Source organism: Protopterus annectens, chromosome 14.part0, assembly GCF_019279795.1.
Source record: "Protopterus annectens isolate FY-2018-M chromosome 14.part0, PAN1.0, whole genome shotgun sequence".
NCBI lineage: Eukaryota > Metazoa > Chordata > Ceratodontiformes > Protopteridae > Protopterus > Protopterus annectens.
In genome coordinates this window covers 550,765,402-550,790,245 of record NC_056748.1, presented here as the reverse complement: position 1 = coordinate 550,790,245, position 24,844 = coordinate 550,765,402, and the positions used below count along the sequence as shown (strand labels likewise).

The window sequence follows — 24,844 nt, the reverse complement described above, 5'->3', positions numbered from 1 at the left end:
CCAGAATTTGTTTGTGAATATGCAGTTATGGTGTGTGTGTGTGTGTGTGTATATATATATATATATATATATATATATATATATATATATATATATATATATATATATATATATTCTTTGGTGTATAGGCTGACAAAACTATTAAAAGCCATTGAGAGGAATATTTTATGTTTAGCTATACTTATCTTCAGTTGATACAACTAAAGAGTAACAGTCCTGAACAGCTAGTAAAAGATACTGGTTTCAAAATGTGCATTTAAAAGTGATTTAACGCAGCTGTTTAAAGGGAGAAAATATATTTTATGGGAAAAAGGCAGACTCACAATATAGCTGATACTGCCACCAGCTACACGCTGCTGTTATGCCGTTTGGCACTCCTGCTGTGGGAGCCATCATGTTCTTACAGCTCTGAGTATTTACAGAAGTGAAGCCACAAATGTGCTGCCTGAGAAATCTTAACCGATGAGAACACTGAATGCTGAGGAGTTATCGAATCACATATAACATTTGGCTAAATGCTACTAATAAGGAGTAGACTATTTAAAGGATGCCAACCAAAAAGAAATGATATGTAATAAATGACATAGAAAGTATTGTTTTTCAACAGAAATAAATGGTCATATATAACATGGTACTCTAAGGCATTTCATCATTTTTAAACCAGATACAGTCTGTATGTGTATTCTTTAAAGTCTGAGTACTGATTCAAAGCTTCAAAATTAAACATGATCTTATTTTCATTTTCATTTGTCTAAGATGTCTCCGACCTTTTTTCTTCTTCCTTTACTCACTTTTCTTCCTCTCTAATAACTTTTTTGCTACTTTTCTTATGAATCTCCCTTTCTCACAATTTTAAGTAGCTATACTCATGCAGTGGTGTGACTACTGTATATCCACTACAACTAAAAACAATGTAATTATGTATGCAGTCCATCTGTTTTTGTAGATGTTCATCGTGTTACCCTGCTGCAGTCATCACACTTGGGTTATCCTGCCGTCAGGCAGTCCTGCAGTCGGCCCGAATTCAAAAGTCTTGGTCCTGCGTCGGTTGCTGTCACTTCTTCCTTGACGTCAGTGCGCCAGGGGTATATAAGAGGCATCCGATGCCATTTTCTTCAGTCTTTCTTGCCACGCGGTGCCTGAAGCAGAAGCAGTTTGCAAGTGTCGGTCGGCCGACACCTGAGATTTTCGAATCGAGTTTCAGTCCGAAGTCTTCAAAGCTAAGTACCCCATTGGGGAACCTTTTCTTGCCTCAGTCCGATGTCAGAAAAAGTTAACAATTGCATTTCTTTTGGGAAGCAAATACCTCATAAGGATTTTCATTCTTATTGTATACCTTGCCTAGGCCCAGACCACGATATCACTGGTTGTCGGTTTTGTGCTAGGTTCAATAAGCGAACTATAAAGCAACGCTTTGATTTTGCACGACATTACTTCAGTAGGAAATTTAATTACACTATGCCATCGGAGCAACCGACTACCGGAGAGCATAAAAACCGCAAAGATAAAGACAGGCAGCCTAGATCCAAGCCAGACTCCGAGGCCTCACCTGGGCCAGTCACCGGTCCTCCGGTTTTCAGTGAGGTGCCTACGCCGCCCCTGGCTACCGCAGAATCGGAACCCCAGACCACTTTGGATTCTCTAGCAGGGAGTTTTAGGCTGACTCAGCCATTTTCTTTAGGCCCTACCAACGACATTGCAGAAGGAGAAGCTGGTGCTGTAGAAAGACCTTCGGTTTCAGAAGGTGTCTTCAGACCGACTACTCTCACCATAAAATCTTATGCTAAGCTTAAGACTCCTCTAAAACCAAAAAAGACTGCACTTCAGTCTCCAGTTCAAGGCCCCATACCTAAGAAACAGATGCTTAAAATGGCTGAAGATTTGATTTCTTTAATCAGGGGTTCCCAAACCCCCCCGACAAAAGGCCTAGACAAGAGGAGGTTTATGCCTCCTCTGATCAAGTGTCTATTTCCTCAGGCTCCTCTGAGGACCAGGATTACTCCTTTCCCCCTTATGAAGATTCTGATACTGAAGATTCCATTCCCTCAGCTTCTTCCCCTGAAGATTATTCCTTTTCTGGAAACCTTACATACCATGAGGGAACATTTCCACTGGGAAGGTCAGGACTACTCCATCTCAAAGAAAAGGCTCCGAGAGTTTCTTTTACTCCCCCAGCACAGACCACTTGCTATTCCCCCAGTTTTAGACATTGTGGATGATGTTTATTTAGAATCTAGTCTAAATCCAGATTCTCTGCCTCCTGCTCCAGCCAAACCAGATAGATACTATAGAGTGCCTGACTCACACAAATTCCTTTACAAAAGCCCTGTTGCTGATCCAGAGACAATCTCCCAGGGTCCCAAAGGGGCTAAGGCTTCTATGGCTAAAAATCCTGTACCCTCTGAAAGGGACTCCAGAGCACTAGATAGGTGGGGGAAGAAGGTTTACACCTCAGCTACTCTAGCTATGAGAGCACTAAATTGTCAATTTCACATGCTTAAATACAAGCAATTCCTTATGTCTCAAATAAAACAAAAGATGAGCACTCACCCTCAACAGTCTGAATTCAAGGAAATGCAGGATCTGTTGCATGCAGCTGAACAGGTGGGCAAACATACTTTACAATGTGGATTTGATTCCTTGGAAGCTTCCTGTAGAGCAGCTGTTACTGGGTCTGTTATACGTAGGCATGCTTGGTTAAAGGAACAAACTCTGCCTGATCATGTTAAAGCAAAGTTACTAGATGCACCCTTACAGCAGGATGTCTTATTTGGGGTTAAAGCAGAAGAGGTTTTAAAGAAAATGGAGGATAAGGCAAAATCTATGTAGACGGTCAAAGATTTCTTACAGGTACAGCCCCCACGCTTCAGCAGAAATTGGCCAACAAAAAATTGGTCCTTTCCAGCTTCTGACAGACCACAGAGGGTAAATACAGGTGCCCAAGGGGCAGAGGACAAGCACATATCCCTTACAAACCTCGACAATGGGGCACTGCAACACAGAAGGGAGGAGAAGACAGGTCCCAAACTACTAGAAGGCAAACACAATGACTTAAACCTCAAACTGCCAAGCAAAACTCTCTTGGCAGCTCCCTTGGGAGGAAAATTAGCACTTTTTGCAGACAACTGGTGCATCGTCACAAAGGACAAATGGGTCCTAGACATTATCTCACAAGGATACAGATTCCATTTCCACACCTTGCCAAGGATAAAAGGAATGCCAAACCTGCCACAAAATCAATGGGCAGAGGCACAAAAACAAATTACAGCTCTCATGGACATGAGAGCCATTCATCTGGTACCTGCACAGGAGCAAGGCCAAGGATTTTACTCAAGGCTCTTACTAGTCCCCAGAAAGGACAATGCTTGGAGACCCATTCTGGACCTTTCAATTCTAAACACCTTCTTGCAAGTACCCAAATTCAAGATGCTAACACTACAGCAGCTTCTTCCCATGTTGGGCAAGAAAGCTTGGCTAGTAATGTTGGACCTCAATGAGGCATAACTGCATGTCCCTATCAGACAAAATTGCAGAAGATACCTCCGTTTCATTGCAGGTTCAACCCATTACCAATTCTCTGCACTGCCCTTTGGCTTATCTACTGCACCCAGGGTCTTCACAAAATGCCTGGCACCAGTAATTGCATACTGCAGACAAAGAGGAATTCAAATATACCCATACCTGGACGACTGCCTCATCCAAGCAGAAAGCAAGGACATTCTCTTACAACATCTGGCTTTTGTAAAACACTTTCTAAGTTGCCTAGGGCACACAGTAAACGAAAAGAAATCAAAACTAGTGACCTCACAAAATATGACATTCCTGGGTGCCAGCTTGAATACAACGGCCCAGATGGCTTATCTGATGCCAGACAAACAACTACAACTAACTCAATACTTCAAAACAATGGCAACAAAGACCCAACTCCCTGCAAGAAAAATTCTGCAGGCCTTGGGCTTCATGCATCTTGCATACTACTAATACCATTTGCAAAACTGCATATGAGGAAATTACAATGGTACCTAAAAAGTGTATGGACTCAACACAGCCTCAGCTTGGAAACAATGATACCTCTCATTCCCTGCCTTCAACAAGAGTTTCTATGGTGGTCACAGGCATGTCACCTCAACAAGGGTCAGACTTTCATCTTACCCCCAGCCAGGCAAGCTATGACAACAGATGCATCGGACTACGCCTGGGGGGCACACATGGCAGGATGGTGCATTCAAGGCATACAGACTGCAGATCAAAGAAATCTGCACATCAATGAAAAACAAATGCTAGCTGTACAGAATGCCCTGACAGCCTTCAAGGACCTCTTACATCCAGGACAGCTTATAATACGGACAGACAACACCACAGTAATGTGGTACATAAACAAACAAGGGGGTACACACTCCTACCCTCTATGCAGGCAAGCAGTGACCTTGTGGAACACAGCACTGGCTTACCAAGTGCAATTACAAGCTCAATTCCTGCCAGGAAAAAAGAACACATTGGCAGACGACCTAAGCAGAAACATCATGGATCCCCATGAGCGGAAACTGGATCCACAAGTATTTGCAATGATAACTCAAAAATGGGGACACCCAGACATAGACCTGTTTACCAGCCCCCAAAACTATCAGCTAACAAAATTTTGCACAAGGACATTTCTCCATCAAGCTTGGAAAGTGGACGCGCTCTCATTCAGTTGGAAAATGCTGTCAGTATATGCCTTCCCTCCATTGCCCCTTTTCACAAAGGTGCTGCTGAAAGGCAGGATAGAGAGACCCCAAATGATACTCATTGCCCCAGACTGGCCATGGCAGCACTGGTACCCACTATTACGGAATATGGCCCAGGGCTCACCATGGATTTTACCACAAATTTCTCATCTGCTCACACAGCAAGACAGTCAGATTCTACACAGCCAGCTCAAAACCTTAAATTTGGCTGCATGGCAAATCTCCTAAGCAACCAGCCATCTCCTCTTTAACAAGCTGTTATGGATGTTATTCTGGAGGACAGGAGGCCCAGCACCAGGAAAGCCTACTCAGACAAATGGAAAAGGTTTTGTACCTGGAACCAAGCTAAAGGCCAAAATACCCTTCTGCTGGACATACCTCAGATCCTACAATATTTAACTGAGATGTTACACAAAGGACTTTCTTTTTCATCTATTAAAATCCACGCCTCAGCTATTTCAGCTCACTACAACACAGATCCTCCCTTATTTTCACATCCACTTCCAAGGCAGTTTCTCAGAGTGGCCAAAAACATCAGGCCTCCCAGGAGAACACCAACACCAACTTGGGACCTCAATTTTGTTCTAGAAAAACTTACGCTCCCTCCTTTTGAGCCAGATTTCTCATCTGACTTAAAGTTTGTATCATGGAAGACTGCCCTGCTGCTAGCAATTACCTCAGCCAGAAGAGTCTCAGAGCTTCAGGCTCTTATGGCGGTAGAGCCTTTCCTCATTTTTCATCAAGACAGAGTTTCTCTACGAACTAACCCCTCCTTTATGCCTAAGGTAGTATCCAGTGTGGCTCTAAATCAAACCATCCATTTACCCACCTTCTTTCCAAATCCGCAGAACAAAGGAGAAAGACTCCTGTATTCCTTGGACATTCACAGGCAGCTACATTACTACTTGGATAAAACTAAGGTTTTCAGAAAATCTGGCCAGCTTTTTGAATCCTATGCTACAACATCACAAGGAAAGGCTATCTCAAAACAGACCATTTCCAAATGGTTAGGACATTGCATACGTTTTTGTTACACCCACCATGGAAAAACAGTTCCTGCTAGCATTAGGCCCCACTCCACCAGGGCAGCAGCTACATCTACAGCCTTCCTCAGGGGGGTGCCTACCAAGGATATTCTGGAAGCTGCAACTTGGAGTTCAGTACACACCTTCACCAAACACTATCACTTACCACTTTACTCTAAGACTAGAGCTGGCTTCGCCACTGCAGTTTTGCAGGGCCTTCTAGCCTCCTCTAACCCTGTTTGACTCCACCCCCCATCCTTAACTTTGGGATTCTACCCAAGTGTGATGACTGCAGCAGGGTAACACGATGAACATAGTACAGTTTTGTACCTACCATAAATGTAGATGTTCGAGTGTTCACCCTGCTGCAGTCCAGGTTACCCTCCCTCCATCCCCTCTGAACTAGCTGAACTTATCTCTACCACTCTATCCTATGCTACCTCTGTGGTGTATTTGCTTGTGCCTAAGGGTATTGTTTTATTTTTATATAGCTATATGTATTTATATATATATATATATATATATATATATATATATATATATATATATATATATATATATTCCCTACCTATCGGGGGCACCTAACATCTGGGGCAAGAAAAACTGAAGAAAATGGCGTCGGATGCCTCTTATATACCCCTGGCACACTGACGTCAGGGAAGAAGCGACAGCAACCGACGCCGGACCAAGACTTTGGAATTTGGGCTGACTGCGGGACCGCCTGACGGCAGGATAACCCAAGTGTGATGACTGCAGCAGGGTATACACTCGAACATCTACATTTATGGTAGGTACAAAACTGTACTTTCCTGATACTCTTATAGTACATAGACTCCAATCTGCCTTTATATTGTACATTCCATGCCTCATCTGAAAATACATATTGTGCATATTTGAAATTGCCAGATTTCTGATAAATTGATCTCATTCTATTTTGTTTATTGTAACTGCATTTTGTTTAACTTTTTGTGCATATTCCATGTTTTACATTTTATTTTTAGTATATTTTATAACTTAGAATATATTTTTATATATTCTATAAATTTGTGTATGTAATTTACTCGAGCTTTTCTCCTCAGATCTTGTGGTATATAAGTAATACTTACTGCTTGAACTTGTAGTGCAAGATCATTCTTTTCTTGAAGAAGGGAGACCATTTTTTCTTCAAGTTCTTTTCGTCTTGCTTCAGATTTGGCGAGCTCTGCCTTTATCTTTTCAAATTCCTCTTTCATGTTTTGCATTTCCTTTTCAGCTTCTGCACTCTTCAGTAGAGGTTTAATCTTAAAATACAGCTTCATCCAAGGCCAAGTTTTCACATTCATGAAAGAACGTATGTTGTACTGAATGGTAAAGATAGCTTCCCTGTGAAGATCAGATAAAAAAATTGATATTTTACATAATTATTTTAGAATGAGAAATCCATTAACATAAGTGATAGCAATGTATTTCATTTTACTGAATGCTTGTGTAATGAAAGTAAAGCAGACAGAAATGGTATGTCATGTTCTGGTTTAATAGCACTGATGATGTTAGAAAAGGTACTATTAGTCATTCTTATAACACCTGCAGACACGGCATCTCACAGTATTTTGTTATTTTACCTCCTCTCCATCATCTTTTTGAATTCCACTCTCATTAGATGTCCTCTACAGAGTGCTTGAAGACGGGTCATCAGTTGAGCTAGCTTTTCATCTCGCATCTCTTCAAGAATACCCAGGAGACCGGCCTTGAAAAAAACCTAAGCAGAAAGTAATAGTAAAATAGGTGTCCCGATAAGTTCATAGCAATATTGTTCATGGCTTTACAAATGGATGGATGAACAGGCGGAGAGGTGAAGAAGTGAATTATTGCATACTCTTATCATTTCTGATATTAAAAAAAGTCCAAGTTCTTAAAATGATATAAAACATACTTTGAAATACTAATCATGTGGACTGTAGTATATTTTTAACATCCTTATTTCTCAGTCTGTCACTGTCTCTCTTTCTATATATATACATATATATATATTTTTAAAATCTATCTGAAATAATCTGTTAAGAAGGAGATTTTAGAATTGTTAAAATCGATGTTGTTTTTATTTGACAAAAGAAAGTCCGCACTGCATTTAAAGTCAGAATCCTATAAATACAGCAGACATTGTACTGATCTACCTTAGTGTGCCCAAACTTGTACTGTGTGTGGTCGACATCGATAGAGCTCAGTAGTTTCTCACTTGCTTTCTTGCTGTCAATAAACTGTCCTTCTGGGATTGCACTGGCATTTAACACCTTGTATCTGTTATTTCAGGATTAAAATAATATACGTTATGTTTAGCTTTTATCATAGCTAGGAATTATATGAGAGAAGTTACAATGTGACATATACCTCTGTTTAAAGTCACCATACAGGATTCTGCTTGGGAATCCTTTCCTACAGATCCTGATGCCCTCCAGCACACCATTACATCTCAGTTGATGCAGGACAAGATGATGGTCCATGGCCCCTAGGGAATTAGAATCAAAATTCATATTAGGAAATTAACAATTTTGGAAGGGTTTAAAAAGCATTACAAAACAATTATGATTAACATTCAAATTCATAGTTGAGTTTTCTTATATTTTGCTTGGCATTTGTAATTATAGAAAGCTGAGTGACATTTGTATTGCAAAGTTAATCACTTCTGCATTATTAGTTTATAACAACAAATAGTCATAAAATGGCAGTGTATGCTGTTCTGTTATACAGCTGAGAGAAAACAAATTAGACTAAGTTTGAAAATCATTGCAGCAAAGTGAAGTTGTAACAACATGACACTTAATCCCAGTGATAAATATTTTGTAATCTAATTTTATCATTATCATAGTCTTCGAAATCAATATTCCTGTGTCTAAAATGTTCTTCAGAGAGCTGTGGATCTGAAGTTATAACCATTGCATACCTGGATTATTTACAACAAAGCAGCCAGTCAATAAATAAATAAATAACAGCAACCACACCTGCCAAATGACACAACTAATTTTATTTGTGCAAGATAAAGTAAAAAGCACAGAAACAAAAGCAAAAAAAGCTGGCAACACAAGCTATCAAACTGATGAAGCAATAAAAATGGCAAATAAACAAGTGTTTCTTTAGTTTTGAGCAGTTTGCTTCAATAATAGTAAAAAGCATGTCACGCTGATATAGAACAAATGTCTTATTTTGAAAGATATCAGCATCATAAGAGGTGACTTGACCAAAAATAAAGATAATACCAGTACTTCAACTAATAAAACATGTATTGTGGCAAATGAAAAGAAAATACATCGCTTAATAATGTGACCCTTCATCACTGGATATCAAACAGTGAAAATGTATTCTATGCATAGATGATTTAATTTATTTATTTACTATTTGCTTATCAAGTGAGTGTGCTGGTTTTCTGGACCTTTTCCGATATGACTCAATCTCCAATTGCAGAAATAAAGGAGTTTATAGATATTTATTTACATAAAGTCCCCCCCACGTATATATATATATATATATACACACACACACACACACACACACACACACACACACACACACACACACACACACACACACACACATACTCATAGACACATATACATACTCATAGATATATAGATATGTTTGTATATTTATATAGCATACGTTGGTGAGTCTGGTCATATAAACATGTGTTTATTACATGTATTTTACAATATATGTATTGCTTGTCCATTCACAAACTTGCCTTATTTCTAAAACTACACTCTTGCATTTTCCAGCCAGTGTTGTTTACTATGTCTCACAAATGCAAACGTATTCTACATATCCACCATATTCTTAAATAAAAAAGCTCTCCATTTTCCTCTTTTTATTCCATGCACTAGTACAGAGAGAAAACAATCTGGAAGCACATCTGGTACATGAAGAGTCATTAGCAACGTATACAGAGATGTAACAGTCTACTTATCTTTCCTGTTAATGACTCTTCATTCTAGAAAATCAAAGACACGCAAATTTTAATATTATTCTGCATATATTACCTGGAGTCTTTGTTTCATTTGGAATAATGCAGCGTACAAAGTGAGGGTGAGTGCTTCTTAAGTTTGTCATCAACTTGTTCAGGTTTTCCTGCATCAGTTATATATTGTTAGTATTTATGAACTTGTGTCAAATTGTTGTAGTCCTCCTAATTTAATTTTTACTACTAAAAGAAATATGCATAAAAATGCAAGTTAAATATTCCTTTTTATTAACTTAATTTTTAAACATTTCACATTCCATTTTGCTTATTAATTTATTAATTTGTTTATGACTGCTGCATTAATCTGGCACTCAAACCATTTTCAAACGTAAACCTATACAAAGCCAGTACAGACATTTTAAAATAATACACCACTAGGAACAAATAAATGTTAAGCTCTGTCTAAAATATTTGATCTTGCTATGGTCAGTTTTGTACTCCTGTCTTAAATTCCTAAAGTTTATAGTTTTAACAGAGGTTCGTGGAATTTTATATACCAGTGAACACATCTGAATGTTTAAAGGGCTGGTGCATCAAATACAAATACTTCATTGAACATATTCCTAAAGTGACACTCTACTTTCCACATACAAATATTATGTAAGCTATATACAACTGTTACAAGTTTAACCAACACAGTATAGACCCTATACTTTAGATTTCCCTTGAATGCTATACCAACTATAATGAGTTATAAACCCTGTTCGTAGAATAAAAAACAGTACAGGTTACTAAATCTTTAAATTATGAAAAACATTTTGAGGACAGATGACATAGCAGATCATATTATAATCAAGTTTCCTTTGTTTGAGAGGAAATACTAGAACTTCTCTAGCCTGAAGAAAGTACACCTTCATTATTTAAATAATATCAACATAAAAAGTATGTAAATGTGTGTAAATGGAGATATGAGCAACAGTGATGGAGGGAAAAGAGAAATACACACTGGAGAGAGAGAGAGGATTAAAAAGGGATGACGTTGAATTCATTTGTATTAAATAATAAACTGCAGTGTAGCATGAAGTTCAGTTTAAATCCATTTACTGTCCTTTTAACACACAATGTCTGTATGAAGCATATGAATCAGATAGTCCTGGTCATATCACTTGGTTCACCTTACACAGGTTGGCTGTACCCCCAGAAGGTCTGTAACCCCTAGACATGTGAACACATGCCTCAGTCCTAGCTACCAACATCGAGTCTTCTTCCTAAACCAGTACAAGAAGCATGGAAATCCATTAACATGGTCATCGTTGTTCATAAACTGCAGATTGTGCTCTTAGACAAAATGCTTTCTAGTACATACTGAAAGCAAATTATACTCCTATAAAGTAGCGCAGCACAATAGCAATGTTTCTCTTCCCTGCTCCATATCTGTGAACATAATATTAAGGCCTACCTTTCTTCTTGTTTCATATATGATGCCTTAAATTACTAACCAAGCCTGTAAATCTCCCAAAGTCACATGACTCACGCCACATGTGATACCTTAAGTTAAGCTCCAGTGATGTAACCCTGCTTGGGTCACATGACTCCAGACACGTGATGTCTTAAATCACTAGTGGTGTTGCGTTACAAAGGAGACATAACTTATGCTACATGTAATGGATGATGCTACGCAGTCTGCATTACAAAAGCCATTACTGTATAGTATTATTCCTTTTCTGCTTCCATAGCATCTGGAAAGTATCTCAGCTGAGTCTCTGTTATACTTATCTGATGGCTGTTCCTTTCAAATACTTTCTAGTACCAGAATGCTTATACTACAGTAATGGATCCTGCTGGGTCTGGGAGCTGTAATAGAGGGCAGCTGTTTTATTTTGGAGGCTAGGTCAGTAGAGACACTGACCCTGGTTTTGAAGACATGAAACATCCTGTGCTAGATCAATAACTAGGCCATGCTCTTCAAAGAACATTGCAACCATAGGAGTAATTTCCTTCTGAATTAGCAAAAGACATAAACTTACACATGATCCTTTATTTTAATCCAGCAGAAGCCAGTCATTGCTATTAACTGTGCTAATTAATTGTGTTAAACAGCCAGTACAGTAATACATCCACCACAGTGCTTTTTCAAAGGATAAATGGGATTCATAACTTAAGAAACCAGTTTACTTATTTTATATTTCCTTTTTTTGTATTTTGAATTAAAACCCTTATGGCATAAACCATGACAGGTATAAAATTACTATTGTACTTTTTTTCTGGTAAGTGCTGTCACGTTCCTTAAAAAGCTTTGCTGCATAGGTTATGTGCCTAGTGGTTACAGTTTCTTCTGCTTGACAAAAAGAAACCCAAAGCTTGAATGCAGTAATAACCATTCAAGTAATGTACACATGTAGGTAAGCCACCTGACATCTTGGATAATATGCACATTTCACAAACAACAATTCAGTGAACAAATGTTCAACAGTACCAGTAACTTGAAAATACTGATTTCTGAAGAAAAGTATATTTTCATATATAATGCACTGGATTTCCTTTCTGCCTTTCTTTCCTTTTTCTTTTTTCTTTTTAAGTACTTTGCATAATAATGGCGGTTTCATTACAAAAAAAAAACAGTATGTGAATATTGGAAGCCTTGTTGTTTGGATATTTGGGTGTGCCAGTATAGGTAACAATTATCAAGTAAGAAGAACAGGGCAGTACTTGTATGAAATACTAATCCAAAACACTCTAGGTAAAAAAATAAAATATTGTACTTACCCTGAATAGTGCAGACACTGTCTGGAAGGAAGCACCCTTCTTCTTAGCTCCTTTCTTACCACCAGTGTCACCTGTAATGAAATAAATAATGACTTTGTAAGCAGAATTATTTGAAATTTACTAGCAATGTCCCGTCTGGTTCAAATATGTTTTAATTCCATTTCCAAGTCAATCATTCTTTTTCTATTTTATTTTGAGCTATAAAAATAGCTCATTTCTATGGAAGCATGTGTGAAACATTTAATTTATGCATACATTTTCTGTACAGTCTAGATATGTGACTTGTATTATAACATACTGCTAAAGTCTCTTGCTGAAAAATTTTCATCTCAAGGAGCTAGACTGGATTCCTCAAATAATGTCTTGTTGACTATGGCCAAGTAACTTAACCTGAACAAAGCTTCCATGATAACCTTAATAACAATAGCATCTAGGTTTAGGAATTCTTACATCAATTTAATGAAAATTTGAAGCATCAAAAAAACTTGCATTCAAAATCTACTGAGAATAAAACATACATGTCTTTGCATTAAACAGACATGAATCCAAATTAAATTACGAAAAAGTATAATATTGAAAGTAATAATAGTGAATGCTGACTGCAATTCTAAAATGTTAAAATGCTGAAATCAATATATCACCCCCAAGGATTCATGTTAGTGATTGATTCTGAGTTTTACTAACAGAGGAATTATATAATTTGTTGACTGGCTGTGTGTTGGCACAGCATATGTGTATGTATGTGTGTGTGTGTGTGTGTGTGTGTGTGTGTGTGTGTGTGTGTGTGTGTGTGTGTGTGTGTTTGCGTGTGTGTGTGTTTTACATGTATATGTATTAGTAGGTATGTTGAGTTCACACTGTAAAATTGCAATATTTTGACATTTCAGTATTTTGCATTCAGTGTTATGACTTTCAGAATACCACTATTCAATAAATTGCCATGTACCTCATATATTTAAGTGGAAAAATAATGAAAATTACTCAAAATGTGCTTAATTCATAATATTTTCAATGATCTCTTGATCACTTTAATGCATATGTTCTGAGTCAAAGGGAGCCTTGTCCCTGGCACATCTAAGCTGCAGATGAAAATTTGGGCATGCACTAGGGATTAAATGTATAATGAGCTGTGGTGCTACATTAGCAATGAGAGAGGTAAGGCAGTGTATTTCCTAGATGCAGAATCTCAAACCCAATTCATTATGATGTTCATTAGGAACAGAAATGAGAAATAATAAGTTATGGTTCTATTATGAAACACTAACTATCTGAAAGTCACCGTTCCAAAAAAAAAATGCCCAAAATCCAAAATGGAGAAAAAACTCCTTTCTTGCAGGGGGGCAAGCCCCCACTGCACCACTCCTTGATGTGGTGGACAAGCCCCCCCAAACAAATATATACCACCTCCACAATAGAGTCAAGTCAAAAATAATAGAAATGTTACTGAAGAAATTAATTATTGCTGGTGCACAATTAGAAATTGCAACAAGGATTTCTTAAGGGAAAAAGCATTCATCATTATGCAGTTAATCTTTTTCTTTGGCAGGCTACTGAGGCTCCAGCAATTTTACCTCAAGCTTGTGTAGGGACGCACTAGGCGAGCAGACACAGGGACCATAAGAGTTCTAGCTTAGCTAGATTAGTTAGCTTATTGTTTATTTATTTATTAGTTATATCAACCTAGGACTGCAAAATTATTCAAAAAATGATGTTACTATGCAAAAGCATCCCTCCAGAGAAGACCCCCAAATCTATCAGTAGTTTTTAGACCTGGTAAATGAATCATTTAATTTCACAGCTATGGTTGAGAATACACCATCTTTTATTCTTGTGTAATAAACTACTGTTGTGAAGATCAACAGCCTTTCTCCTCTTCCCATGATCTCCCCAGAAGTTCTCTTATATCATCACTATTACGTTATAGTTGACTTTGTAACTATTACCTTTCTTTGTATTTTGCTACTTTAAGGAGATGAAATATAGCAGATATAAATGGAGAAATTACAAGCCACGTATCTGTCTGGGTCTATTTTAGATGATTGACTTCTCAGAAACTAAAAAAAAAATATTGAAGAGACCATAAGATTCTTGTTTCCGAAAATTCAAACATAAAAAAAAATTTTTTCTACATGTGGTCTCGACCATTTGGAGTTTGAGTTTCTAAAATCTTGATAAACTGACAGGGACCAACCTGCCCATGTGCACCAGACTTGCCCATGCATATCTTTCTTTATTTACTATAACTAACTAATGGTTTGCTCTCCGTTTCCATACTTTATACATTATACAACAGAGTGCCATTTAGTGTCCGCCCATTTGTCAGTTGTCTCGTATAACCAAATTTTAGACTGAAACTGCCTGCGATCCCCCTTCTATTAATATTAATTATGCACAAAAGAAAACATCAGCATCAGCTTTAACTCTATTAATTAAATAAAAAGTATTTGCTATTATTTATTGAGGAGAAATGATTTGTTTGCTACTGATAAATATGTATCAGATTTGTTTGTTGCTGCTGAGACTAAACATAACGATACTGAGAAATGGTGAAGATAATTACCGTCAGCCCCAGAGTATGAAGCATAAAGGAAAGATAGCAGTTTCAGCGATGATTTCTGGTACAGGCCAACGACAGTCTCATTCAGGGGGTCCTTGTTCTTGTCTAGCCATCCAGAGACGTTGTAATCTACAACAGCCAGCGTAGTGTACCAGGGAGAAGTGAGCCTCTGCTTTTCCTTTAACAGGCCTTGGTTTCTGGAAGTTGTTAGACTTTCCAAGATGCTGATCATATAGTTTATTCTTGAAGGTCTGATCAGAAGCTTTGGGGAACATACACTCCTCTTCAAGGATTGAGAAAATTCCCATAGGCTGGAAAACAAATGTAAGTGTTTATTTACATGATGGAACACTTAATAAGATATAGACTGTGTTATTTTTTCACATTTATTTATTTGCTTGTATCTTTGTTTTTACCTTCTGACCTCCAGTTCTAGGGATGTGTCCAGTGGCTGTCTTTTTATTTGTTCCAAGTAAGGACGTTTACTAAACCCCAAGGACCACTGTACCAAAGGTCTGAAACAATGCTGTAGACATTATTCCCACTTTAGATTGTGCCAGGCATACAGTGACATTAGTGTAGGTGAGTATGTGCACATTTTTTACATGCATAGCCCACTGGGTCATCTCTGTGCCTCCTTACTTACCTGCCTTCACCAAGGTGGTTACTAGGCAGTGGAGATCCCCAAAACACTCTCACAGACAGGACAATTGCCACTGGTTCCCGAAGTACCCCCATCCCAGGCCAGTTGTCTGGCACCCTGAATGCTAATAGAATGAAATGACCAATGTCACAGCATGGGGCTCTTCCCTCAATACAATTAAGCCTCTTACATAGGCTACAGTTTGTAATGGGAGACAATAGACCATCACACTATAAATACAAAAATCTTAGCTTTCACCAAATTTGCTATTAGTTTTATTATAACAGCACCATTCAAAGCTGCCATCTTATTTTAATATGGCAGCTCTACAGAATCAAGACAATCTGGAAATGTAATCTTTTAACTATCTAGTAGTTTTACTATGATTTATTATACTATGTGCAATTTTCAGTATTTATTATTTCCTTTAGATTCATTGTCTCTAAGAGTTTCTTGTGTTCTACAACATCACCTGCCTGTGTACAAACAAAATAAAAAAATAAAATATACAATTAAAAAAGGCTAAGTGATTTGACAAGTGTGCAGTAATCTTTGTTAGCTTTAACAGTTCATGGAGTCAAGCTGCATTAGACTCCAAAAGGGCTATTGAAATAGCTATGAAATAGCTCATGTGCCTGCTAGTTTCCAATTTATTATGGTATTTTGGCACACATCTGGTGAAAAACATGTGAAACTTTGTTTTATCCATGATAACAAATGTGAAGTATTAGCTGTATTTTACAACTTCAGTACACCTTGTATACCTTGATGGGGTAGCACTAGTTTTTACATGTGCATCTATAATGGCACTAATGAATATTGTAGGAATGTCAGTGATGTATATTTCTGCCAGTTGGATGAAAGGCAGATTTAAATTCAGTAGACATAAAAGTACACTTCTAATGGGTTTTATTAACTGCCTCGTTAACTCAAGTAAGTATTAAACATGCCATCATAATCTCTCTGAGGCTGTCATTTTCAGTTTATGTCTTAATATATAAAGCAAAAAAAAGACCATCGGCTGTTAATGGTAACATACTTTTCGTCAAACACGTTGATTCTCTGAAGTTCAGTTCCTTGCCACTGAAGCTGCAACAACATATCATGTCAGCAGAGACTCATCAAGGAGAGGTTCCCAATGTATTTCTGTGGCTTTTCTTCAGTGACAGTAGAGACCATGGAAGAGTAATAGTTGGGGTTAGAAGGTGGTATGGTCCCCATGAGGAAGATAACTCAGAGACTCAGAAAGAACCCTAGCACTTGCAGGAAAGTGCTGCTGAAAAAGGGCCTGTTGCCACAATGCAGTATTCTGCAATTCAGAGTCACATTGGCCTCAGTGTGGAAAGACCTAATTATCAGCTAATTTGCATGTCTCTGAATTCCTGTTAATTATCACACGTGTAGATCATCACTTTTCTGAGGTAGTTAACACTAGTGTCCGATGTATCATGTTAGCAGAGGCCTTCCCATTCATTCTTGCACACATATACATGTATTCAAACACACAAACATATACCACATATCTCTTACCCGTCCCTTTGTTACTGCAATGTCCCTGATGTCTCCTCTTATGCATTTGTCCCTGCCCTCATAAAGCACAAATCCATACAGTCAGTTAATAATGCCAGACATTACAGGTTCATTAGTGTTATTGTTGTATTTATTTATTTTATTGTTTGTATACCACGTAAGTGAAATGGTCTAGAAACCATTTTCATTCACAGTCTGGGTACAAATGTATAAAATGAACCAAAACAATGCAACATAAGTACTAGGCAAACATAACATTATAATTTTGCAGTAAAATGTATAGTGATGCTTGAGCTGTTGCTCTATTAACATTATAAGCAATTCATAATAATAGTTTCAATAATCTCCCTGATATCATCCAAATTTATTTTTAATGAAGCCTCCCCTCCCATTATCCCTCATGACTCATTGACTCTTTCAAGTATTGGATCAAGCCAGACATTAGAGCTTCATCCGTCTTATAATGTATACAGATAAACAATGTTAACAGATTTGTTAGCATAGTAGGTTTAGGTTCCTGATTTCTGTGTAAAGGGTGCAGGGTTCAAAGCCTTTTTTACACCCCATTAATGATATACATATTTAAATGGTTCCCTAGTGTCTAGCTGTGATGCAGAGGACTTATATGCAAGGTGGGAGGGTAGAGGGTTTGAATATTTTTGGGTGGCTTTACAGCACAGTATATAAAGCAGTGTTTCACAACAACTGCTTTGCGGACAGGCTCTGGTCTGGCAGAAATTTCCTGCCAGTCCATGAAACGGGATACTTATTTTTTAATTACAAAAAGATTTTTTTTTTGTTAAGGGAAGTCTTCTTTAAGAAGAATGCCCTTTGCATCTTGTCACACAACACGTTGCATCTTTGTGAATGGCTGTTTATGTCTTTGTCTTCTTTGCATGTGGAATTTGAATGCCAAAAGACATTTAAAATGCAGACCATGAATGACAAGTGACAGGTAAGTGTGTGTGTGTGTGTGTGTGTGTGTGTGTGTGTGTGTGTGTGTGTGTGTGTGTGTGTGTGTGTGTGTGTGTGTGTGTGTGTAAGAGGGAGGTAGGTTGGTGTGCGTGTATAAGAGGGATGGACATCCCTGATTTTGACTGAAATTTTAGCTCTATCCCTCTTAATCCCACCTAAATGTGGTGACTTTTGGACAAAAGGTGATGAATTATACTAATTATGACAATAATTAGAGTTACAGACTTCTTTTACTTTAGAAAAATGCATATTCACTCATGTCCTGCTATTTTGTCATTGTCTCAAGTTAATAATACTAATGTATGAAAAGTGTCCCTGATTATTTCTGGACCTGTTCCTTTTTGGTTGAGAGCTATGGATGGGTAGGTGTGTTTGTGTGTGTGCGTGTGTGTGTGTGTGTGTGTGTGTGTGTGTGTGTGTGTGTGTGTGTGTGTGTGTGTGTGTGCATATGTAAGAGGTAGGTAGGTAGCATACCTCTCAACTTTCCAGATTTCTGCCCATATTTTTGGTCTATTCCTCATAAAAAGGAATGAAGTTTCAGACTTTATATCCTGGTAATGATTTATCAGCATTTCTCATTTAGTATACTCGATTTCTATGGTCACACTATGTATCTATATTTTTCTCAATTGGTGAGATTACTACATTGGCATGCAATGCTCAAAACAGTGATTGTTTTAACTGATTCCTTATAAATAATGTTTTTTTTTTTTATTTTTGTCTTAGCAATCCCCAAAATAATTCTCCTATTTAAACTGGTTCCAAGTGTAAAAAGGTTGAAAAACACTGATAGAGAGTTTCCCAGATGTCCAATGTTCTCTCTGCCCCTAATTGCCAACAAGGCATAGTGTTTTAATTTCAGCCTGGTGGCAATATTTTCCCAAGTCCATGTCTTTTTAAAATGATGTTAGGGAACAATAGTAAAACATTATCCCTAGTACCTAGTGTCCACCCCCCAGTCCTCAGTGCCTTCAAGGCAAAGTACTAAAAAGTTATCCCTGGTATTTTCCATTCTCCCCTACACTAGATACCATTGAGGCACAATAGTAAAGTTATTCCTGGTGTCAACCATACTCTCTGGACTGTATGCTGTATGATTTAATTGTTAGTGTAGGAGCGTGTGCAGATATGACAGCCCCCACCTCCAAAACATGCATTCACACATTGATGCATACACACACACACACACACACACACACACACACACACACACACACACACACACACACATACACACGCACACACACACACGCACACACACACACCCACGGACACAGACACACACGCGCGTGCACACATGCACACACACACACACACACACACACACACACACACACACACACACACACACACACACACACACACACACAAACACACCCTTACCCCATTACTAATCCCCTGACTGTGACCTCCCTGGCAGAAACACACTCACACATGTAGTCACGCACAGATGCAGACACACCCTAACACTACCTGACAGCTGACCCCCCCCCCCAGCATTTACCTGTACCATGATAAGTGAACACAAGCTTTTGTCTGTGTTCATTAGAATGCAATAAGTAGCGACCTTGTTACTTTACGTAGCATACAGATTCTCTAAATCATTCAGCTCCATAAAAGCCTTAATGTATGCAGCTCCTAGGGAGAGCAAGTGGCTATGTAGTATATGTCTCTCCCCCTGGAGTACTTCATTAGCATTTAACACATCCGCAGTGACAGCCTACCATGATGTTGCACTTTGTGCTAAAGTACTGTCATAGGGCTGTCTCTGAATATGGAAAGGTTTCTACCAGGTATACACTTCATGTCCACCTGACAGTAACCTTTCAGGTTTGTAAAAGGCAGATCATGTCTCCTAAACCTGATCGACTTCTTTGAAGCAGTCACCAAAGCTGTAGACAAGGGTAGGTGGTTCACACAGCCTATCTAGATCTCACCAAGGCTTTTGACACCCCATCCTCCACTCTGAAATTATAGATAAACTCACTAAACTAGGTATAAATCCCAATGTCACAAGATGGGTTGCCAACTGGCTCACTGACAGAACCCACACTGTGAAAGTAGCAGACTCCAAATCTGACTTCAGACCAGTGACAAGTGGAGTATCACAGGGTTCAGTCCTGGGTCCTCTCCTGTTTGGTATCTACTTTTCTGAAGTACAGGCTAACACAGAAGGTCTTTGGCTAATGAAGTTTGCAGATGACTGCAAACTGGGAGCCATAATCAAAACTCTTAACGATGTGGGCATCCTACAAAAGGGCCTCACTGAGACAGATGTCTGGTGTCAAAGCCATGGCCTCAAGCTCAGTGCCAAAAAGTGCATTCTCATTCCCTTTGGTAAAAAACATCTACTTATGAACTACCACATAGTTGGTAGTCTACGTAACACCGAAAGTGTCATAAGAGACCTTGGGACACAGGTGGACAGTAGTCTCTCCTTTGATAATCATATCACCACAGGAGTCAGGAAATCCTTCTACATGGCACACCTCATCACAAAAGGTTTCTCATCCAGGAAAAAAACAGGTCATTGTTCCCCTCTACTCATCACTCATTAGACCCATTATAGACTACAGCACCCCTTTTAGTATGTACCTCACAAGACATCTACAACAACTGGAAAGGCCGAAGAAATACCTCACGAAGAGGGTTACTAGCCTGAAACAGATGCCCTACGCAGACCGTCTCAAAAAACTCCAGCTTCACTCCGTCGCATATCGCCTACTCAGAGGTGATCCCTGCCTAACATACAAAGCTATGTCAAACCCAGAGCTGTTGGGCATGCACCACTTAAAGAAATCCCAGTCCCTCTGAGCTACATGCTCTAGGGACCAAAACCTTGTCACCACAATAAACAGAACATGGTGGGGGGATAGATTCCTGTCCCAGAGACTTCCCATACTCTGGAACAAACTACCTATCTATATCAAACAAAGCTCCTCATTAGCACTCTTCAAGAAAAATCTTGATGATTGGATGGGAAATAGGAAATTCACCCCGGGGATCACCTCTGTGGCTCTGCTTGACAGGGGCACAGGAAAATAATTTTCTTGGGTGGCGAAAGCCAGGGTACCTTTTTGGCTAGGCTTGTATAGGCCCTAGGGCCGATAGCCTAGTACCTACCTATGAACCTATGAATTTAACCCATTGAAGAAGGTAGAGTTTTGCCCCATATCACTTTTTTGTCCTATACTTACCTTCCCTTCAGAGAATCAGTGTTTAGTCAGCTGCATATATCCCCCAGATAAGGTCCTCATCTGATACAATATTGTAGCTTTTCTTATTGACAGATTACAGTGATGATGAAAATTCACTTATTATTAGATAGTGTGTAACATACACACACACAAATAACATATTTACCTTCTCAATCAGCTCGATGCATGCAGCCAGGTCCATGCCAAAGTCAATGAATGTCCATTCGATTCCTTCCTTCTTGTATTCTTCTTGCTCCAGTACAAACATGTGGTGGTTGAAAAACTGTTGCAGCTTTTCATTGGTGAAGTTGATGCAGAGCTGTTCAAAGCTGTTAAACTGAAATGATAAAATAAATATAAGAATGTATTGCATACTTTAACATCACCTATATAAAATGCATTTATTCACTTTCTGTTTTAGTTATTTGCATACTTCTTGTTGGATGGAGCAGTGATGTAGTAGTTACCACAGTTGCCTTACCGTAAGAGGTTCTGTGGTTTGATTCTTGGCTGGGGTGTGTGTGGAGTCCATATGTCCTCCCTGTGTTCATGTGGGTTTGCTCCGGGTGCTCTGGTTTCCCTCCACATTTCAAAGACATGCAGTATTTGGATTGGACACTAAATTGGCCCTAGGTTTATGTGTGTGTGTGTGTGTGTGTGTGTGTGTGTGTGTGTGTGTGTGTGTGTGTGTGTGTGTGTGTGTGTGTGTGGTGCACCCTCTAAAGAGGGTTGGGCCTTGGGCTAGCAAACTGATCCTGTAAAACCTGTACTGCTATGGAAACAACAAGTGCTGAAGGGTGCTCATTGCCTGATGTGCTGAATGAAGTGCATGCAACCGAATCCAGGATACTTCTTGTCAGTTACATCAGTTTTTTTTTGAGCAGTTGCATCACTCCATATTCCTCTAATGTCATCTATCCTATAACATTATCCATTAATTATCCATCTGTAACAAAAAAGGCATTAAGTTTAGCATTATTCTACTTCTCTAACCTATCATGTTTTGAGAGAGGTGAAAATATGCAGTGAACTAGACTGCTATGGCAGGGTCTGGGCAATTGCCTGCATTTTCACTGTGCCCAGTGCAACCACAAGTCTGGTTTTGGAGCAGTGGCTGACATGGGGGGGGGGGGGGGTGTCAGTGGGCATAGACCTCTGCTTTTTTAATTATGAAGGTCATATATTTTAGCAGGGTCTGACTACATGGGCATACTTGACAGACAGATGATGATAGCTGTATTGTAGGCATGCATGTGAAAATATTATCAAGCTCTGACCTCAAAGTTAATGTGTGGTAGATGCCCAGTGACTGAAATGTCAGGGATAGAGCAGCAGAAGAACACCATTGACAGCATGACATTTCCATTTCCTGATATCCAGCGCCACCTGCTGGCGTGGAACAGAAAACAAATGAGCTTAATAACAGGTCACTGACAGGTAGACCTAGGGACATGAGGCCAGTAGTGTGAAAGGTAACCATACCAATGCTTATGAAGTGTTAGATGTGCAGTGACACATTTGAAGCATTCAAAAATAAACCTGATGACCTCTAGATGATGCTTATGCATTACTCTGCCTGTTCTTATCCATCTCTCATATTGAACTTTTCTGTCCTAGCTCCTGAAACATGTTCCTCTTTGCAGAATGAAAACCATGTGGGGATGTTCACAAATGTTTCCCTTAGCTTAGATAGTAAGTGAATCATCTCTAGAATCTAGACTATATGGTTATTTATTTATTTATTTTTGTTAGCTGGCACACTTCCTTTAAGAATATGGTTTTATTTATTTATTTATTTAATTAATTAATTTTGTAACAAAGAAAAACATTTATTCAGTTAGTGCATTGTGGTTCTAAGAATACTTCAAACTAATATAGAACCGACTTTAACTGTTTCTGTGATTGAAAACTAAGTAATTATAGATTATTGTCAAAGACAGCAAACTGGTAAGGTGTGTACTCAAAAAGGCGGTATTATAGTACCTACATGTACATCAGCTTTGAAATCTAAACATAAATGCAAACATTTCACATCAGTCTTTTAAGGTATAAGAAATAGAATGATAATATGGGCAATGGGAAAAAATCAAATCCAAAAGTTGAAACTGAGATTTAAAAATGTTTATAATGAAGCTTACATCAAAAATTTCAAACCCAGCAATATCCAGGACACCAATGAAGTACTGCCTCTGTTGTTTAGTATCCAGCTGCTGGTTGATACGGTAAACCATCCAGAAGAACATCTTCTCATAGACTGACTTAGCAAGAGCACCAACAGAGTTGTACACCTTGAGGAAGAAGCATAATTTATTTTGTATAAACAACATACATTATTTATGCCAAAACCAATTAACAATATACTCTTGAATTTAGATTAATAAGATGTTAATAAGATGTTAATAAGATGCATCCATCCAAAACATTTGGGTCAGACTCTCATAGATTTCATTAGCATAATTTAGTGCTAAGCAAATCATTTAACTAATCTGTAGAACCACTTCATTCATTCATTCACTTAGTTAGTATTTATACTAGTTAATTGCAGCAGTTCATTAGAAAAACATTTTGTAATCATGACCTTTGGGCATGCCAAATACATAAAAGTATGATAGTCTGTGATATGCAATTTATACATAATAGTTGTAGGAACAACACAACAGTGCAGCCTCATATCATGCTTCAGGTGAAGAAGTATTCTAAAAATAACCCAAGGCTGGGTGTGGGTAATGCTGGATCTACCCATTCACCTGAGTGACCAAGCAAAGCCAACCGTGGGTAAATCCAGGATGGGACTTTTGTTTCCATGCTTATGCAGTACATCAGTGCTGTGTAATGGAAGCAACAGAGAAAGGAAGATCTCCGTTGCTTTTTTTTTTTTTTTAATTAAAAAAATTGAAACTGGGAGACTTTCAACATACAGGAGAGAAGGGACAGAGAAAATGTAAGAATAATCAGGTGCGTTTCTCTAGTTTTGCACAAAATACCTAATTATCCTTGTATTTGTGTGTGTCCTATCTCTCTCATTGTTTTGAAGTCTCCAATTTTTGTAATTTTATTTATTTGTTTTTAAACAAACAAAAAAAAAAAATAGAATTTCCATAGCATATATTTATAGAAGAACGTCAGAGGACTGGACTTTTTTCCATTGGCATATGTTCGATTTACATTGGGCAAGTTGGTTGGGCTAATTAATCAGCGTGTTTGTTTTTGAATGTTAATGGCCAGCCATTGTATAATAAGTATGTTAACTTCCTATGAGCAGGTCCATTTTAATGTCTGTAAGTATAAGTTAATGTGAATTTAGATAGGATAGCTAGTGAACAAATGCTTCCTGTTATACTGCTTCTGAATTTAGATCAACTTATTGTAAAAGATTCTGCTGTCAAACTGAAGCTTACAGAGATGCTGAGGCATTGCAGAGGAGCAGAAATATCTAGGCAATGAGGTTGGGGTTGGCATAATGGTTAAGATGTTTACCTCATAGACAAGGTAC

General features: G+C 38.4%; 1 pseudogene; it reads right to left on the bottom strand.

The window, feature by feature from the left end:
* The window catches only part of LOC122789094, a 75,928-nt pseudogene that overhangs the window by 20,865 nt on the left and 30,219 nt on the right, over positions 1–24,844 (bottom strand).